Here is a 19,504-nt window from a genome sequence, read left to right as displayed (position 1 = left end):
AGTCTCTTAGCACAAATGCAGGGATGAAAAACCCATTCAGCATGTCTCTGTAAAATTTCTGTGTTTATTGCTGGAATTAGCAGAGCACAAGGTCTTCACATCCACAAGTTTTGACGTCTATTTTGTTGCATACTGAGGAGAGTAGAGCCAGCTGCGCGCTGTTTATTCATACTGGGAAACTGTTACTAGGCCAAAATCCTCACTGATAGCAAGAAGATTGCTTAAATTGGAAACATTAACAGTCATGGGAAAACATGTCTGAATCCTTAAGGACACACAAGAGCTCTGTCATGATCAGTGGTAGATGGGAAAGTTGCTTCCTTGCTTGGGAAAAGCCTTTGTTTTGACTGTCCATGCAAAACCCACTTGTCACTCCTAAGTGCTTCTTAGCCCTTGTATTTGAGAATTTTATGAGGTAATCTTTTTTTGCCAATAAATAAGGAGAATTTCAGGATCATGATTTAACCCTGGAAATATCCCATCATCCCGGGAAGCCTCTGCTGAACAGAAGCTGAAGATCTGGTTTGGGCTTGTATAGGCAAGGAATCATGATGCTCCTGATACAGTGTTTCCTGAGGAATAACCATAAAATCTCACAATGCCGTAAAAAAAAAGGCACTCTGTAACACGTGCATAAATGGGGCAAGTCCGAGGAGGGGGGAGAAAAAACAAGAAAATGCAAATGCTAATCTAATTAATCCTGCTTTAACCAGTTTTGTTTTTCAGCAGAAGTCACCAGATATGACCCTTTCAGATCGTGATGTGAGCAGACCCAATCTAACCACTGAACGTTTCCAAAAGCCTTTTAGGTTGCAGCTGACAGAGTCCTTGCACCTAAGTGACACAGACTGGCATTTAGATTCATTGGATCTACAAGTGCCAGGCTCCTGGCAACATGTTGGCAGTAAGTATGTCATCCTTGGGGACACCAGGTACACACCGAGAGAGATCAAGATCCTTCCGGGTCTCGTCTCATCAAACCCTAAACAACTAGTTCTTTGGCTGCGCTGTGTCCGCCCACCTTTGTTTCTGCCCAAGGGACAGATAATTCAGGTGCAATTCCAGCACCTGACCCGTACCCTGAGAAAGCACATGGCATTGGCCATCTTGGGGAATAAAGGAGGAAAACGCCTCATGGTAACCTCCATCTTGTGACCCCCCCCCCCCCCCCAAAACCAAAACTAACTTGGGGATCACTAAGATGGGGGTTTTGAGCACCCAAACTGTCTGCAAAAGTAAATCGAACACGAGGTTTACAAACTGAGGAAGAAGGGAGGTTTGGGAAATGGATTTTGGGGTTGGGAGAGGAAGAAACTGAGGGAACTGGTGAAAATCCACCAAGAACTGGCTTTTTCCTTTCATTTTGCTTTTGCAATGCAAGCAGAATTTGCAAGCTCCAGAGAGCAAAATTTGCAATTTCTGTGGCCTTGAGAGTGCCTGATTCAGCCAACTTATTTGCAACAGCCTCCCAAGAATCCAGGAAGCTTATTTAATCTAATGATACACATGGAAAATGAGAAAAAAAACAGTGAATTAATTTTTTTCATCGGTTTCTTTGAACAATGGGTCCCCCCATCATCCAAGGCACTAAAAATTTGGTAATAGTCTCTTTTTTGAGACACAGACTCCCTAGCACCCATTTTTGGCTGAGATTTTAAGTTTCTGTGTCCCCTTTGACTGCAACTGGGAAACCAAAAGAAAAAAAAAAACCTTGCTGGAGAGAAAAAAAAACGGGAGGAGTAACTGTTACTTTTTCCACCCCCAGGGCTGTCCAGCCGGAACAGATTTGCTTTGCCAAAGGAAACACCCCTCCCTGAGGTTTAAAGCCTCTGAAAGATTTTTCCTAAGATTCCCAAGTTGGGAATACTTACCAAAAATCCAGCATGCAGATGAAAAATTTCCAGTAGCTCCCTCTGCCTGAAACTGACCCTTTTGGTGCAAAAAGAGCTTCCAGTTTCGGTTCCCAGGGTCGGCTGACCACGAACATGCGGTCACCTTCTCTGGTAGCAGCCTGCCATTCGGGGGGCTTCTTTGCAGCACTCCGATGTTTTTTTTAAGTCCAAAGGAAAACTACAGCCTTGGTCTATGGAGTCCTGTGTTTCAGAGACTCCACAGCGAATGCCAAGCCTGACAGGTCTGTCTCTGTGTGGATGGGCTACGTTTCTGGACTCATGTGCCTGCATGGGGTTCCTCGGCCACGTGCTCCATGCATGGTTCTTCGAGCCTTCTGGGAGCCCCTTGTGGCTTCAGGCACCACGCTTGGACATCACCTAATGTGGCTCTCTCTCTCCCTGGGCCCTGGCTCTGTTTTTGCCTCAGCTAGCTTGAGAAAGAAACCACAGCCAAAAGGATTTTTCCCCCAGGGCCTTAAAGATCCCAGAGGCTGCAAACCTTTTCCTTTGGAGAGGGCAGGTCCCTGTCGATGGAAAAAAGAAAGAGTCTGCACTTGGTCCAGGGTGGGAATTACAGCTTTATTCAGTCTCTGCTGCTGTGGTCCCGCCCCTGCAGGGTCAGAAACCCGGTCCAGTCCCCATCTCAAGAGAGAGATTTCCATGCGTTTCTCCTGGTTTTTACCCAGGGGGAAGGGCTAGAGGCAGGGACAAGCCACTACCCAGCCAGGGACAAAGTGGGAGTGGAACAGAGTTGGATTACATTCCAGGATGGGAGGATGGGTGGGGAAAAGGAGCAGGGACAAACCACGTGATACATTTTCCAGGGGAAGAGTGGTACAGAAGAAACCATTACAAAACCCAATATAAAAATGAAATACAATATAAACCCAAATAATACACTATAACATTTTAGCATGTAACGTTGATCCTCGTTAAGGCAAATTTTCCTTTCTAGTGCACCTCATGCAAAGTAAATTTGACATTAACACTGTTGGATAATCTTTTCACCCTCAGTTTGAATATTTAAAGCAGGATTAAAAATATCATAATGGAAAGAATACTAGTCTGTCAGTAAGTGGAAAAGCGAAGAAACAATAGGTATTTCTCATCTCTGTTCTTACAGTCCAACATTTTTTAGGGAAAAAGATGGAATGTGGTCCTTTGACAGAAACGTTATAAGCATGTTTTTCTGATCAAATGGGACAGGCTGAAAATACTAAACACTCATTAAATACCATTTCAATGGTTATAGGGTAATCACAATCATGAGAAAACCTTTTGTCACAATAGAACTCTTTCAAATCTGTAATGATTTTACAGCTAGAAAAAAAGGCTTTTATATCCCAATATTTAATAATTCATATTTGTATTTCTGAACACATATCTGCAAAGCTGAGAAATAACTGGCTTACCTAGAGACATCAGAATCCTCTCTAAACATATATGAGAAGGGAGAAACACAATATATTGAAAGGAAATATTTTAATTTAACTAATTAAATGGAGCTTAGGGAAAACAGATCTGATATTCTGTATTGGGTTTGCATGACCGGGTTTTGGTATTGGAGGGGCTGCAGGGGTGAATTCTCTGGGATGGTGCTGGAATCTTCCCACATGTCCAGTAGAGCAAATGCCAGATGGGTCCAGGGTGGACTCACTGCTGGCCAAGTCTAAGCCCATAGAAAATGATGGTAATGCCTCTGTGATAACATATAAGGGGAAAAAAAAAAAAAATAATAAAAAAAAATAGGTAGAGCTATTTCTGGCCAGAGAAGAGTGGAGTGATAACATGTGTGAGGAGCCACCCTGCAGACATCCAGGACAGTGCAGAAGGAGGGGCAGAATCTGCTCCAGGCTCTGGAGCTCAGATTCCCCTGCAGCCCCTGGAGCAGCCCATGGAGAGGCAGCTGTGCCCCTCCAGCACAGAGAGAGCACAGGGGAACAGGGATCCAACTCAGCCCCTGGAGGAGCCCAGGCTGGAGCAGGAGGATGCCCAAAGGAGGCTGTGATCCCACAGTAGTCCTGTGCTGGAGCAGGCCCCAGTCAAGACCTGCAGACCCACAGAGAGAGGAGCCCGGGCTCGAGCAGGTTTTTGATAGGACTTGTGACAAGTGGGGTCCTGCGCTGGACCTGCCTGTTCCTGAAGGACTGAACTCTGTGAAAGAGTGACCCACTTTGGAGCAAATAATGGAGAACTACCTCATACAAGAAGGACATCATGCTGAGTAGGGGAAGGATTTCAAATCTTCTCCCTGAGCATCAGCAGGAACAACCTGTTATGAGCTGACCACAACCCCATTTCCATCTCCCTGCACCACTAAGTGTGATCGGGATACGCAAAGCAATCACACAGAGACGAGAAATTTCCCAGGGCAGAGTGTTCCTCTGAGAGAGCCCCAAGGCTGAGCCAAGGCCGAGAGCCCCTCTGCCTGTTTATTTCTTACTTTCTATACATTTGTGGGTCTGGCTCTGGATTGGCTTCTGGAGTTTTCACCTCCCAGCCGAATGGCCAGACCAACTGTCAGTTACAATTGTTTTCAGGTTAGAAATATGCAAACAAAGGACAGAGAATGAAAAACAAAGGATTTGTTTATGTTACATGTGTGAGAAAGAGCAGAAACTGCTCCTAATATTGTACAGTAGCTAAAATTCTGACTCCATTTTATGAACAATCAAAAGGCTTAAAAAACCTCAGAAAAACCAGGGTGGCAACTAAGGGGAAAGCAGTAGAGCTTGGAAAGAAGGGAGACATTTGGGGAAATTGGTTTTAAGATTTATTTTACTTCTCCTTAGCCTGCTCTGCTTCTGTTGGCAATGAACTCAGTTAAAATCCCCAGGATGAGTCGGTCTTGCTCACAATGGCCACTGATCTCTCCCTGTCCTTAATTCATTAGCATTGTGTTATATTTTCTCTCCTGCAGAAGTGAGTGAGAGAGTGGCTGTGGTTGGGGCCTGGCACCCAGCCAAGGTCAATCCTCTAAAGATGCCCACTGATTTTTCCACTCCTGGATTTTCTTTATGATGTTGTGGGACTGCTCAGATTTACAGACCAAGACATAATAGGCACCTGATTTGGGAAAAATACACAATGGTAGTAGAAGGATGTCAGTAAGAGGCCTGCAGTGTATTTACACCCTCAGGAGCCCACTCTAGTGATATCTCTGATATAATAATTGACTAATATAAAATCCTATGCTAATACTCTTACTCACAGCTCTCTCAGTTGTTTCACAAACTAAACTTCCCTAGACATTCACAGGAGTTGTACCCGAGCAAGGACCAAGCAAAGACAGACTCAGCAACTCAGGAATAAGTAATTTTTGGGAAGTACATTGATTAGCTATCTCTATTCTTGTTTAAACATATTTCTGCTACATTGTTGACTGAGAGGATTTGCATATGAAAGCAGAATGTGCTCCAGTGTTGAGGAAAGGGTGAGATGCTCACTGTGTATTTATGGAAAATAAACTGTTAAAGAGTGACAACCAGCTCTGAAACTTCAAGGGAGTAGAACGAGAAGAGAGAGAGCTAGAAAGAAAGAGAGATAGAAATCTAGCAGCTTTTGACAGGTAGGCATAAATCTTCCTGAAGTGTAGAATCACCTGAGGAAAGAGAGTATGAGAGATCATTAAACCTTAAGAGTTTTTCATGATTTGTGAGGAAAATGTGGAAGCTTGTAAGACATTTGCAACTCCAAATGTAGATTGAAGTTCATCAGAAAAGCTTTGTCTGTATTTGGCTCAAAGGACTCATGTTAAGAATGTTACTTTATAAGGTCAGCTGTTAGTAAAAGACTGCTTTGCTTTCTGGGGTTGCTGCACAGGTGTTTGTGATGGACTGTTCTTGCAAACCTCAGCCAATGCAGCATTTTTAAACAGTAGTGTTTAAATGTCTTTCCTTATAAGAAACCAGACTGGACAATCTTTACTATTGGTTTCTAGGCCAATCTTTTCACAGTTGCAGTGCCCCTGGACTGAGTGATGAATGACACTGGTTATAGTTCATCTGTGTTTGAAGAAGATAAGCAGCTTGCGGGCAGTTAACTCTCTTTCCATAAAGTGAACAATGTAGTAATATATTAAAAGGAGAAAAGGGGTGTATTTATTCTTCATTCTTCTACCAATCTGTGCAATTCTCAACTTTAAGCCTGCTATTTATCCCTACGCAGTTCATGGTAGAAAGTAGGAACTGTTCTCTTCTGGCTTGAGAGTGGTTTTAATTTTTTCTTCTGTCATGAATTGCAGCAAATATTAAATACTGGGACTAGGTGAAGTGGCTGTTAATTTCCCACTTTGCTGGCTTTCTCACTTTTCCATGTGCTTGTGGAGACAACCACAAAGACAGTACTGAAATCCCTTACCCAGTATGCAAATCTCGTTTGAGGACACATGTACCTTTTTTGTTCCTACCTTTCCTAAATTATGCTCTTGAAAAAATATCTGAATGATACTATTTCATCTTTCTTCAAAATGGTCACTCTCTGTGAAAATCCAAACCAAAAGATGGTCCCGCCCTCCACCATAGTTTGTATTACATGTCCAATAATCAGACGCAGTGATCTTCACTATCTGGAAAGACAAATAAGACAAAGTCAATGCAGAATGAACAGTTAAGAAGCTACTTAGCTGTACGATTTGGCTTAGGCTTGTGATACTTTCTAAGAATTGGGATCTATTGATAAACCAAAGATCAGATAATTCCCATTTTCTCTTGTGTTTTTGTGATATCAGACAAGATCACACCAAAAAAATCAATATGGAATTTCAGAAGATGAAATACTTAGTAAGTTATTTCCTCCTTATTTCACAAAGTTTTTAGATATTCCCCGCTATGACTAACGGGAAAGTGGTGATTTCATCTCACACACAGATATGCTTTGTCCCTTGGTCTGCTCTGATCTGTTGATGACAATATGAACCAGTTATGCTAACTTCATAAAACAAACAAACAAACAAAAACCACCCATGCTGTCCTTGCATATGAGAGGAGTTTGTATGAATTGCTGTAGAATTCAATCACTAAATATCTCTACAGTTTTAGTTTTTACTTGTCTCTACCAGCATGGCAGCTGATGGGACAATAAGGGCCATGTTAATTTTCTCTCTTTCTCTCTCTCTCTCAAAAAAAAAAAAAAACAAACAAAAAAACCCCACCAAAACCAACCAACCAACCAAACAAAAAACCCCACAAACAAACAAACAAACAAACAAACCCAAACCCTAGAGAAGAAAATATATTAAAAAAAGAAAAAAGAAAGTGGAGAGAGAAAAAAATTAAAAAGGAGAAATAGAAAACAAACAAACAAACAAGCAAAAACCCTGAGAACAAACAAATCAACCAAACCCCACAAAGATATACCCCTTAAGTTCCTCCCAAATTTATTCACAAAGTACAAAACTCAGGTCAATGCTTTCCTAAAGTGATAAATTACAAAATTACCCCTTCTACCTCTCTATTTAAGATAAATACATTCCACCTGTAAAAAAGAGGTAAGTTCAAATAGAGAAATAAATTACCTAATCCACCTCAGGTAATTTTAAATGTCTATGTCTTTTATGTTTAGTCCTAAGCTAATTTTAACATTGCTTTTATAATCTATTAAAAAAACCAAACAAACCAAAACCAAACAACAAAACAAAACTAAACTAAACTAAACAAACAAACAAACAAAAAATCCAAACAAACTAAACCAAACCAACAACAAAAAACAACATCCTTAAGTCAAAACCCCCCACACTTGAAGTAAATTAGTCATGTTAGCTGACGTATTTCAGATTTCTAGTCAAGACTGAGGTGCATTGCACCCTGAAAGTAACGATTTCTCTGTTTTGCTTAAGAGAGCCAAAGGATCACTAGCTCAGGAGTAAGGCCCACATTTAATTAGATAAGGACTATTCTTATTATTGGAAATAATGATAGTAGTAGGATAAATAAGATTCCTATGGTTGTCACCAGATGCCATGGATTCAACTGAAGTACAGGTCTTACACAATGTTTAGGCAGAGATACATAAGAATGGGATCTTAAGATGCTAAAACCTGAGTGGTTTACTGGGAACCATGAGCACTCTAAAAGATTGACTTATCTATTGTAATGTAAATGTCCAGCCCCCAGATGAAGATTTCCTTTCTCTACCTGCAAACTCTGATTTTTTTTATTTTTTTTTTTCCTTAAAAAATGGAGCAGGTCATGCCATGGTTTGTTTGGTTGGTGTGTTGTTTTTTTTTTTTTTTTTTCCCCTGTAAAGCATCAACATGGGAAGGAATTGCAAGTATTTGCACTCTGCCTTAAATGTTCAGCAGTTGTAGCACATACTTTGAAAAATCTTTCTTTAAATGCTCAAAGTGTTTAATTTATGAGACCAGAACTCTCACACCTCAGGAGGGAATCTCCACTGTGAGATCAGATATTCTTCAATGCATTTCTATCTTGGTCAGAAAGAGCAGACAAAGGAGAGAGGCATGGTGAAAGAGAGGCATGGAAATCAATAAACTAAAAAAGGAGGAAGCACTAATTATCAGCTCCCAATGTATTAAATACTTCATTAACTCTCACTTTTGGTATTGTAAAATATCTGATTATCTACTTCTGATTTGCCTTAAAAAGAAAGATAACTCCCACATATACCTGTGGAGAGAGCACACAGCCATGGGATGGGGGGCCACTTCCAAGGCCAGAGAGGTTGCCTCCAAACAGTAATGCAACCACATGGGTAGGACGGAGGCAAAATGCTGGTGGTAACCTAAAGAAGAGGAACTTATTTTTACTCTAGAGTATAGTTTTCAGGCTGGGTTGTCCCCTGGAATCTGATGTGTAAGGCTGATCCCAAAAGTACCATCTGAAAATGATGAGCAGAGTGGTCTCTACAGAGGCACATGGGACACTTTTATCAGATTTCAGGTGACTAAATAAAATAGTCTAAATGGATACCTTAAGCATTTAAGACCAGCCTGGGACAAACAGATATGATGTAGAAGTTGTAGGAGGTCTGTTTCTGTGTGGATTGCTGGCTGGAGGCACCTTGGTATGTTTTCTGGTTTCCAGGGTCTGGGCATAGGCTGGAATCCTAAGTAAACAGTCTTTGGACCATCTTATTTTGCGTATATCTGCAGATGAAAATCAAGGTTTCAGTAATTTTGATGTTTATAATATCACAGCAAGTATTACATAGGGATTCTGAGACTCAAAAAGCCTTTTGTATCTTCAGTGTTAAAGAGACTTGCTTATTTTTATGAAAGAATTCGTTTCAAGGAATTGAAAACAGATCTTCTAGACTTCATTCTAGGGTGCCAAAAGCCACACACTTGTTTTAGATACAATATTATGAAAAAGATAAGTAAAAAGCAAAACATTGTTAACTGCATGAGCTGGAAGTTTTAAAAGGCTTTCTTTCATTCTGCCTGAGTCACTGTAAAGAGCCCTGGCTCATTTTTCTTTCTGGGAAGTAAACCTGAACTCACAGCCACTGTTTCAAAGCAAAAAGTTTTAAATCAAAAGAGAAGAATGAAGGAAAAAAAAAAAAAAAAATCAAGTTCAACAAACTTTTGTAGGGCAGGAGAAGAGCCACTAAGCATACAGTCATGTATTCTCAGAGTAAATGACATGCGCTTTTTGCTCTGGTGAGCGATCCATATTTTAAATGCCCCCATATACCATTATCATGCATAAAATCCTGTCACTATTATTCATGTCTTTTTCCCAATATCCATATTTTGACATTACCACTGAAAAGATCCAGTGTGCTCAGTGGCTTCTTAAAAATAAATAATTGAAAGCTACTGTAAATTATATTAAGCCTCGACATGGCTGACCCTCTCTTGCTTCAGTCCGTTGCTATCTCTTTAAATGTATTCACTCATAAATTATATTGTAATTTGGAGGTGCTGAAGTCTTAAGTTTTTTGACTCAAATGTAACTTCCTTCCCAATGCATAATTCATTTTCACTTTGTTCTTGGTGCTGCATGTGCAATTGCATTTTTGGCAGCCAAATGCAGGCTGAAATCAACAACTCTGTAAAGGGTGAGAATGAAATCAGAATGGACGTCTTGGCGGAAGAAATATTAAGCATGTCACAATGTTTTGTACTCTATCTTGTGAAATGGAGACAAAAACCTGAAACAACTCTTGAGTTTAAAAGGAATGACATTTAAAGTCTGAAAATTATCCACTACTGATGTCATGCTGTTGTTGCATTTAATTACTTTTCACATCACATAAGCTGATGGCTTCTGAATGCTTTTATGCCATGAGATTTTTTGATGGAGAACATACTCTCCCATTTTCCATTTTGTTAAACTGGAATAAGTCAGTCCATCTCTGTGGACACAGATGAGGGACATCAGGTTTACCTAAACAAATGAGTGTCACTAACTTCAAAATACTGACCTTCTTTTCTGAAACAGGGTCCTTTCAAAAGCCTTGAAACTCCCATTAAATTAACATGTTATTGGGTCAAAATTTCAACTGCCTTAATGGAAAATAGCTTTGCAACCTTATGTTGACTGACAGTCATACCTTTATTTTTATCTTTTCAACATAAATAACTAGTACTGGAAACAGACTCATTCAAAAAATAACATTCTCCAATATTATGATTTTCTTAACATATAGGTGTATCTGCAAGACAGCAAAGATGATAGACGGATGTGCACCTGCAATGTGATGGATCAGTGACAGAAACGTCATATTGATAAGCATTCATGAAGATTTCATAAGATCAAGCATAAAGACGACAAGATTTTTTCTTTATGAGGTCACACGACACCTTCAAGATAGTGAGATGAAGAGGAAGTTACAAAAATTCAAAACTATCTAGGAAAGTGAGGAGTGTAGAAGGACCAACTTAAAATATAATAGATGACATATGATGACCCAGGAACACTTACATGAAACTGGTGAAAACTAGAGATGGTGGTTAGGGGTAAGGCGTTATAAGGTTAAAGATGAAAAAGAAAATAAGGTTCAAAAAGGCAGCTGAGGCATAGCAACACCTCTCCCTATCAAAGTTTACTAAGGACTTGTCATTTACCTGAATAAAGTCAATATGCTATAAATAAACACCTCTGTAGTATTAAAAGTGCCTGAATCTAGTTATGTGAGGCTGACAATCCATGATGACAACCATAACCTGTGTGTCAGCTATGTCCACCTGGACAACATGACTGTTCTTTTCCTCATTTCTTCTTTCCTAGCTCTCCACTCCCCACGTGCTTCAGTTCTCTGTTGGAGGTTCAACCTCTGAAACATGGTGCAACTGAGACCCTTGAGCACTGCTTCATTTCTTAAGTGACCAATATCTTCCTGACCTCTCCCTCTGTCCCTGACTGGCCTTATTTCATCACAGCTTTAGTCAGGAGGACAAATAAGCCAGAAAAACTCAAGATCACGGTTTCAATGTCGTGAATGATGCATTTTTGCTTTTTGTCTAACTTTCTTCAATTTCAGCTTATGATCTGTGTTTTTCCCTCCTGATTTCTCACTATCCATCTGTCCCAGCATCGCACCTTGTGTTCATTGTTACAGCAGTGAGACAAGCGTTGTTTGTATGATAACACCTCCATCCCAGTCTGCCTCTGTGTTTTTTTCATGTTGTTCTGCAGGACTAGAACAGCTGTCCTGAGGTAATATGCCAAGCCCTTTAACCTTGCATTATTCAAATCTCTCCATAGGGAAGGAGGAAAGACTGTGAGCATCATCTACTTATGGGAATCTTTTGTCAGTGTGTATGGTGTTATCTCAGACCTACTCCTCTTGCCAGAGAGAAAAAGACTATTGCATTAAACAAGTTCTTCTCAAAGACTGAGATGCTCAACCTTGCTCATTAAGACAGCAAATGTGAAGACAAAAAATATAGTTCAAATGGCACATTTAACTAATCTGGTTTTTAAACTTCTCTCTCTCTCTCTCTCTCTCTCACACACACACACACACACACACACACACACAAATCACAGTGAATTACAAGGAAGAAAAGGAAAATGTCTGAAATAGAATCTATATCTGTAGATTTTGACAGCTGCAATATTATAAACTGAATTAATGATCCATAAATATATACTGGGCATTTCCATTATAGTAATGCCAGCTCTCATTGCCAGTTAACAGGTGCTTGTATAGTAAACCACATCTGACTTCTGAGCTGTACCTTGAGTTGTATTTTCTGATATCAAATGATACTATGATGGCATAAAACCAGTCTTTAATTGTTCTACCAAAATGCTACACTAAAAAAATTCCCTCCTGCCAAAAAAAAAAAAGAGGAAAAAAAAAAAAAAAAAAGCAACAACTACTAACAACAACAACAAAAACAAACTAAACACAAGGGACAGTTTTGTAATTTTGTTATACTCATCATACCACAGATATCTTAAAGTAAGGTGAGTTGATGCGTAATTATCAACTATATTACTCACATCAACAAATACATAAAAGAGAAACCTATTAGCTATTTTAGTTATTTTCTGAGCTATCTGTAAGGCAAATCTTAAATGAAAATCACTAGTTAAAACACCAGTGTTAATTCCAGATACTGAACTGAGCTAAGAATGATGGGTATAGAACTACTTAGAAAAACACGTCAAACATCTAAAAGGAAATGATGTAAAAATGAGGGAATTTCTGAATAAAAGTGGCATGGAATCATTGACTGCATGTGGCTGGATGAAAGTGGGATACCATTTTTCCTTTTTTATCAAAACAATCTGGCTTTTTCCCCCCAACCAAATAAAAGCAGATAAAATTGAGAATTGAGGTTCTGGTTTATGCCACTTTTTTTTTTTTTTTTTTTTTTTTCCCCTGCCTCTCACTTTTTTATTAATTTATTAAATTAGTGACATGGAGGTTGTTTGGACATGTGGTACAGGGAAACTTTAGCATCAGCCTAGCCATCAGCCTCTGAAAATCTCTGTGCATCCAGGAAGCAACAACATAACAGATGGGTGAGTTGGTCACAGTAGCGAAGATTTTTTCTTTCCATTACCACATCACAGGAAGCTTCTGAGAGCAAGACTCATCTTCACACACACTTAACTTCAAGTAAAAGACAAACAGAATTTTTCGCAGTCTTACATTGCCTAAGAAGCCATTCAGAATGAAATGTCACAGTTCTCCTTAGCATGAAAGTAAACATGGGATATAATTGTCATCTTTTATTTAAGTTGTGGTTCTATTCGAATTTCAGGCGTGCTTAATTTGACTACAGCCAACTGTCTAAACAAGCAAGCCTCAGTACTTCTACTGCATCAACAACCAGCTTAATAATATCAGCATATATTTTAACATGAATTTTCTCTGGCTTCCTGAAAATGCTATTTCCTCTGCTCGCTACCACAGACTAGTTACAAGTAGTGGAGCTTAGTTTCAGATACACTGAATATAATGAGAAAAAAACTAGCATCAGACACAACAATATTGGCAGAAGAAATATGTGAGAGAGGCTGTCTTATCACAATTCCTGCTCAGCCTTTCATTTGTGGTAAACCTGAAGTAAACAAAAACAAACAAACAAACAAATGCGCTCAGTTGTGGACTAGGCCTGGTAGAAACTGCTATTTTTATTACACCAATCCTATGGCAAAAACGGTATGACATTCTATGGGTTCCTAGCTTTAAGTCTGGATCTAACCTTTACTACTTGGACAAGCTCAGCTGGACTGACTTATGACCATACAACAAATTCCATAGTGAAGCGGGAAACAGACACAGGATGTTTGCAGACTACAAGACAGAGATCTTCTCATCCTGGTCTATCATTGTTTCTTTTTCCTTTTAGTCCCTTGTCTTTGTGAGTTTTACCTGCCTCAAAAATTCCTCAGCTTCCAAAGTAATTACACCATTAGTACTTCTATAGGCATTTGTTAATTGTTCATGTGGTCTTCAGACCACAGAATGCATCACTTATTTGATTTCTTTCTAATTAATTAACATTACATTGATCTGTAGGTGCCAATACCAGTTCTGCTGATTCTGTATATCTTGACAGTGAAACAGACAACCCTGAACTGAACTGCTGTCAAATAATCCTACTTCAGTTTCTCTTTAACTTGCCTGGAAGGAAGGATATTCACAACTCCACTGAACTGCAGGAATGAAACCTCAGGGGTGTTCTCCAGATCTGTGTAAATATGGTGTGGCATTCACAAAATGACCTCAGGAAAGCAGACATGGCCAAGATTTGAGTCTATTGGTATTAAATCCAAAGCTTTGATTGTTAAACAGTAGCATCTTTGACGGATCACCAAGGCTTTTGTTTCTCACAAGGGTCTCTCAGAAGGCTTTGAATATACCAAAAATATAAAATATACCAAAATATAAACAATACGAAAATGGCCTGCTTTTTGAGAGTTTGAGTATTCTCTCTTTCCCTAAGGACTAATATACTTCATAAATGCTTTTTTCTACCTTTTTTTTCAGAATCATTCTTTTGCTCCCAAGTGTGAAAATAATGTATATAAAGGAGTACACCAATCTCCTGCATATCAAAATGTCTTAGCTTATGCTCATTAGTTTAGCCCTCCCTAAAGATATGCATTATTTGCACTATCTATTCATCTTAAGTTCAACTTATCTCTGTGCCAGAAATTTTAAAACATATTACATTTCTCCTGAACCTTCTAAGTCACGTATGGGGCTTTATTGCATCAACATTGGCTTTACTGAGATGAAAAGTTAGTACAATATTGGTCCTGAAATGTAGGTGGTATTGTAATCTTTTCATAGCTACATATACACCTCTCATGAGGAGATTTCTTTTAGCTTCAGTCTTGGAGACAATGCTTTTGAGTCAATATTATGCTGTGATAATTCTTCAAAACTTTATTTCTTTATATTAGCACCACTGGACAATATCCTTCTTTGAGTGAAACACCATCATTTACCAGTAGGTTATATTCATACTAGTCCCTGTAGCACAATTCAGAAACACATTTTCTATTTACATTTGTCTCTCCCAGCTCTCATTTCACTTCCCAGAGCTTTTCTCCCCATGCTGTAATAGGCCTGAATTTTGATGAGGCCAAAACACAAAGCAGCCATCATGAATGACTTATTTAGATGCACAACTTTTAGCATACTGCTGATTCTGTTACTACATCAGTCAAGTTTCCTGACTACTCTTCCTGAGATGTAACAGCTCCAGAAGGATTTGGAGAAACACTACAATAGCCTGAGAGTTGCATTTGTTCTTGTTTTTGCTGTTGCCTGGCCCTGATTAGAAGAAATGTTCCCGTTAGCTAATTACTTTCTCAGTGGTGACAGATGGCCGAAGGGTGCATATGAGGGAAAAAACAGAGAAGAAAAGGGTTAATGTTGCAGATCACCTCATTCCCCTTTTATTTAGGCTCTTCTAAAGCTGTCGATTTAATGGACTGATCACCGACTGGGGCCAGAGCACTGGCTTGAGAATCAGGCCCACGAGGTTTGGTGACCTCCGGGTGAAGGCACTGCAGGTGTGTGATTAACAAGGTGCTAATTGGGTACCAGACTCAGGATGAAAGCAGTTACAAGCAGTTGGTCAAGAGGCAGCATCGTACCCTGAAGAGCTGCAAGTGCCTGACTTTGAGACTGGGAGGAGAGGTAAGCTCTGCTCCTGGCTGCTTTACTGCCAGATCCTGGCTGAGTGTTTTCATCAGGATGGCCTGGCAATGCTCTCCTTCGCCTTTCATGCAAACTGCCGTGTCTGAGAGAAAAGTCAGGCATTTAATTAATGGGTGTGAATGTGGCTCAGTGGATTATATTTTAATGGGAGCACAGATACAAAGAGAGAATCCTTCAGCTAGAGGCTACAGATTCTGCATCTACTTTTCTCTTGAGAAAAGCTGTGAAATCTTGAGAAAGTTGTGATGGCTTAATTTCCCTGTCTTTTCTACTTCCCTTTTTTTCTTTCTTTCTTTTTTGTTTGTTTCTTTTTGGGGCTTTTGTTTGCTTGTTTGTTTCTTTTTGTGGCTTTTGTTTGCTTGTTTTTACACTATCAGTTCAATGAAGTCTGCTTCCCCCTTACTCTTTGATCTCAGTATACAAGATGCCCACCTACTAACACAACTTCATTATGCCCAGGAGTCCCCTACTTCTGAAATCAGCAGTGAAAAGAGAAAATAAAGATTATAGGCAAAAATGCACATGCTTAAAGGTGAAAGCAATGTTGCCATCAATAAGGCAGCAGCAAGAACTGACCATGTTTTTGTACTCTACCTGCTAAAAACCCTTGGTTTTGTTTCCCTGGCCATTTTCTTGGTTTCAAAATAGTGTATTTTGCAAGGAAAGGAAAAAGGTACCAGCTTTCAAATGCATTGGTCAGCATCTCCACGAGAAGCTTGCCTTATATAGGATTTTCATTTAGGACTTGATGAAAGATGCACAAGCCTCCTTCAACATGCAAATTTCTCTTCCTTTCCAGGTGGCTGCTCGTTGTGTTTATTTTTGCTTTACTGCAGTATTGACAGCTTTGTCATCTAAAAATCTTTACCTTTTAAGTAACTGGGAGTAAGGGGGAGAAAAATAAATGGCTGTTATATCAGTTTCAGTGCTTGTAGAATGTTCCTTTGTGAGTTTTGTTGTTGGGGTTTTTTGTGTCTTTTCATTTTAAACAGCTATCAACTGTACTTTAAATTGCTGCTGAGATGAGTGGAATAAGAGGTATTCCTGAAGTTTATTTTCTAATAAGATCAGACTGGATCTTATTAATAAAAGTACCTATTGTGAGCAGAAATGTTTGTGACTAAATAATTAGTTTTATTATTGAGAAATTATTAAATTGCCTAAGGAAAATATTTATAAATGGCACTTAATTTGCTAAGACTTAAATTAAGGGTCATTTCCCTCCCCCCCCCCTCCCCCTTCAATCTATTCTGAATTGCTTTTCTGTTTAGTTTATTTATTTATATTATTATTTATTTAATATCAGTCATGTTGCTTATTCTATAACATACAGCTGTGTTGAACTGCAACTATATTGCAAGAAACACTGACATCAGTTTCCTCCATTTAATTGATGGAGAAACTGTGGTATAAGAGGGGGAACTGTAACTAGGAGTAATCGTAAAGTATCTGTTGGCATAAGAGTGAAGTTTAACCTAGGCTGAGGAAAAGAAGATTAGTGTGTAAAAATATCACATTGTGCAACTGACATATTTTTAAATAAAGAGAAAATTTTCTTTTTTTTAACATAATATTTGCATTTTGATATGAAAATAAAAGAAGTGATGATTTATGCAGAGTATCTTAAAAAAAACCCATCTCTTTTTACTTACCTTTTATGGTGGTTTTGCTAGAAGGCAGGACTTGGGATATTATGCTTAGCACAGTTGTCTTTAGGGAAAGCCTGTACTCTTCCCCTCCTTCAGTTCAAAAGGACAATATTCCAAAGAAATAGACCATAAAGTATATTCTTCTTGATTTAGACTGTATGTTAGCACTTCAACTGAGTTATTAAATCATTTTGACTTGATCACATGCTTAAGTGCTTTGCTGATTTGAGATCTTAGTGAGGCCACCTTGCAATGATTCCTTGTTGGTCTCTGGTGGAGGTTCTGCCCAAAGCTTTAGAATGGGGGAATAGGTGGCTCCAAATCCCATTCTGTTTTTCACTGATGTTTTCAACTTGAGCACATACCTCTCCAGTTCAGGCTTGTATGCCCGATGACAGTGTTGAACACAAGATGACATTCCACCAAGAATGCTTCATAATTAGCATATATACTAATAAGTACATATCATAGTACTGATAAGTGAGAGAGACAACATTAAAATAATAGTTAATGTGCACAGTACAACAATATTAATGGGTTAAATTATTTTTTTTGCCTTCACAGTACAACTGAGGAAAAAATGCATATTTTTTTCTCATAGTTCAACTGATAATTGCTTATGTTAAATACAAGGCAACTTCTAGTCAAAAAAAAAAAAAAAAAAAAAAAAAAAAAAAAAAAAAACCACAAGGCAACAAAAACCCCAAATCAAAAAATCTCCTACCTTAATTAAAGATTAAATACTTCCCTCTAATTAACAAAAACTACAGATAAAGTCCCCATCTCCTACAGCAACATATATCAGTTCTAAGGGGACAAATGAGCATTGTGATGCACTGTGAAGGAGTTGGAATTCATGTAGCACATGAATTCCACAGGAATGGCTTGATGATCTCAATGTGAAGCTTTGGTATCCTGTTTCTGGTTAGCCATGATGTCTGCATATGAGACAAACCCTCTTGTCCCTAGAGGTTCACATATAGAGGAAAGATGACTCTAACAACAGAGTCATAACACATTTAAGATTTGATGGAGTAAAACCTGCAACTTTTATTTGACCCAGTCAAGGACTGCAAATTCAGAACCCGAAAACCATAAGGATTTTATTTTAGAAGTGAGATTTTCCACATTTGAATTTTCAAATGGTTTGTCTTCTTAAAAAAAAAAAAAAAAAAAAAAAAAAAAACAACAACAACAACAACAGCTATTTTCCTGACAAGAACCGGGGGTTAATACACAGAAACCATTGCAAAGAGTGTCTAATCCTTCAAGGTCAGAGTCTCTTTTCTTATTATTGTTATTTATTTTTCTCTCAGCTTCTTATTTCATGTACTTAACAGGATGTATCTATTTACAGTTTCTTGTAATTATAACCTACCCCACCAGGAAGCCCAGAAATAAAATTCTTAAAACAAGATTTCAAACAAAGCTGTGACAAAAATACCAAAAAACCAAAACCAAACTAAAACAAGCAAACTGGCAAACAACAAAACAAAAAACAAACACACCACCTTTCATCAAGCAAGCAAGCAATAATTTAAATGTATTATTTAATTTATTACATAAATTAATTTATTATTTTATTTGGTGGTGTAAAAAACTGAACTTCAAGAATCTTTTATTCTTGAAACTCCACTGCATGCAAAATATATTTATAAAATATATGTAATATATACATAGTGCCCTCAGATACTTTATTTATATAGACAACTAAGTACATAAGCACATATATATAACATCTGAATTTTGCAGGCAGGAAGAAGACAGAAGAAGAGAAGTGCTTTCTTTTGGCAATATTTAGTTCCAGAATTAAGTATTTCAGTATTAAAAATTATGTGCAATTATTGGTATTACAGTTCTTTATCTCTCTGTGACATTCAGGATTGTACTTTTTGTTTGCTTGTTTGTTTTGTTTTGTTTTGTTTTCTTTACTAACCTGAGGCACTAAGATGGAAAAAAAGGGAAGGAAAAGGGAGTAGATTTGCCTCTTGTGTTTCCAAAAATTGCCTCCTATTTTTCTCCAAATGGAAGCCCAGTCAGTGTGACACTTCATAGGAAGCTGTTCTGAAGAAGATCAGGATATTACTACATCTTCTCAGGCTAGTGGGTATCTAGCAAGCATTTTCAGAGCCCAGTAGGAAAACTGGAGTACTGGGAAATCACATTTGAATATCCTTTTATTTCTCTCCTGAATATGTGGACCATGGGTATGTCCATTGAGGTCAAGAAGTGTGTACACCCGTAAATACCACCATAGTAGTCCTCAAATTTATTTTGGGGTGAATTATTCTTTATAGTTATGAATCCCAAGAAGTCAGGGACAAGAAATGGACAGAGAACTTTTCGCAGATCTGACAGCTTCTAGTGGAT

At 38.5% G+C, this 19,504-nt stretch overlaps 1 long non-coding RNA gene across 1 annotated transcript; it reads left to right on the top strand.

Moving 5' to 3' along the window:
* Positions 1-15,416: 15,416 nt before the first annotated feature.
* LOC120765772 (uncharacterized) lies at positions 15,417-16,406 on the top strand. The gene is made up of 2 exons (XR_005704510.2): positions 15,417-15,464; positions 16,285-16,406. It is a non-coding gene; the product is annotated as an uncharacterized LOC120765772 (long non-coding RNA).
* The last annotated feature ends 3,098 nt before the right edge of the window (positions 16,407-19,504 follow it).

This window comes from Hirundo rustica, chromosome Z (assembly GCF_015227805.2).
Source record: "Hirundo rustica isolate bHirRus1 chromosome Z, bHirRus1.pri.v3, whole genome shotgun sequence".
Classification (NCBI taxonomy): domain Eukaryota; kingdom Metazoa; phylum Chordata; class Aves; order Passeriformes; family Hirundinidae; genus Hirundo; species Hirundo rustica.
Note: the sequence above shows the minus strand (reverse complement) of the source record. Positions and strands in the feature narration are given on the sequence as shown.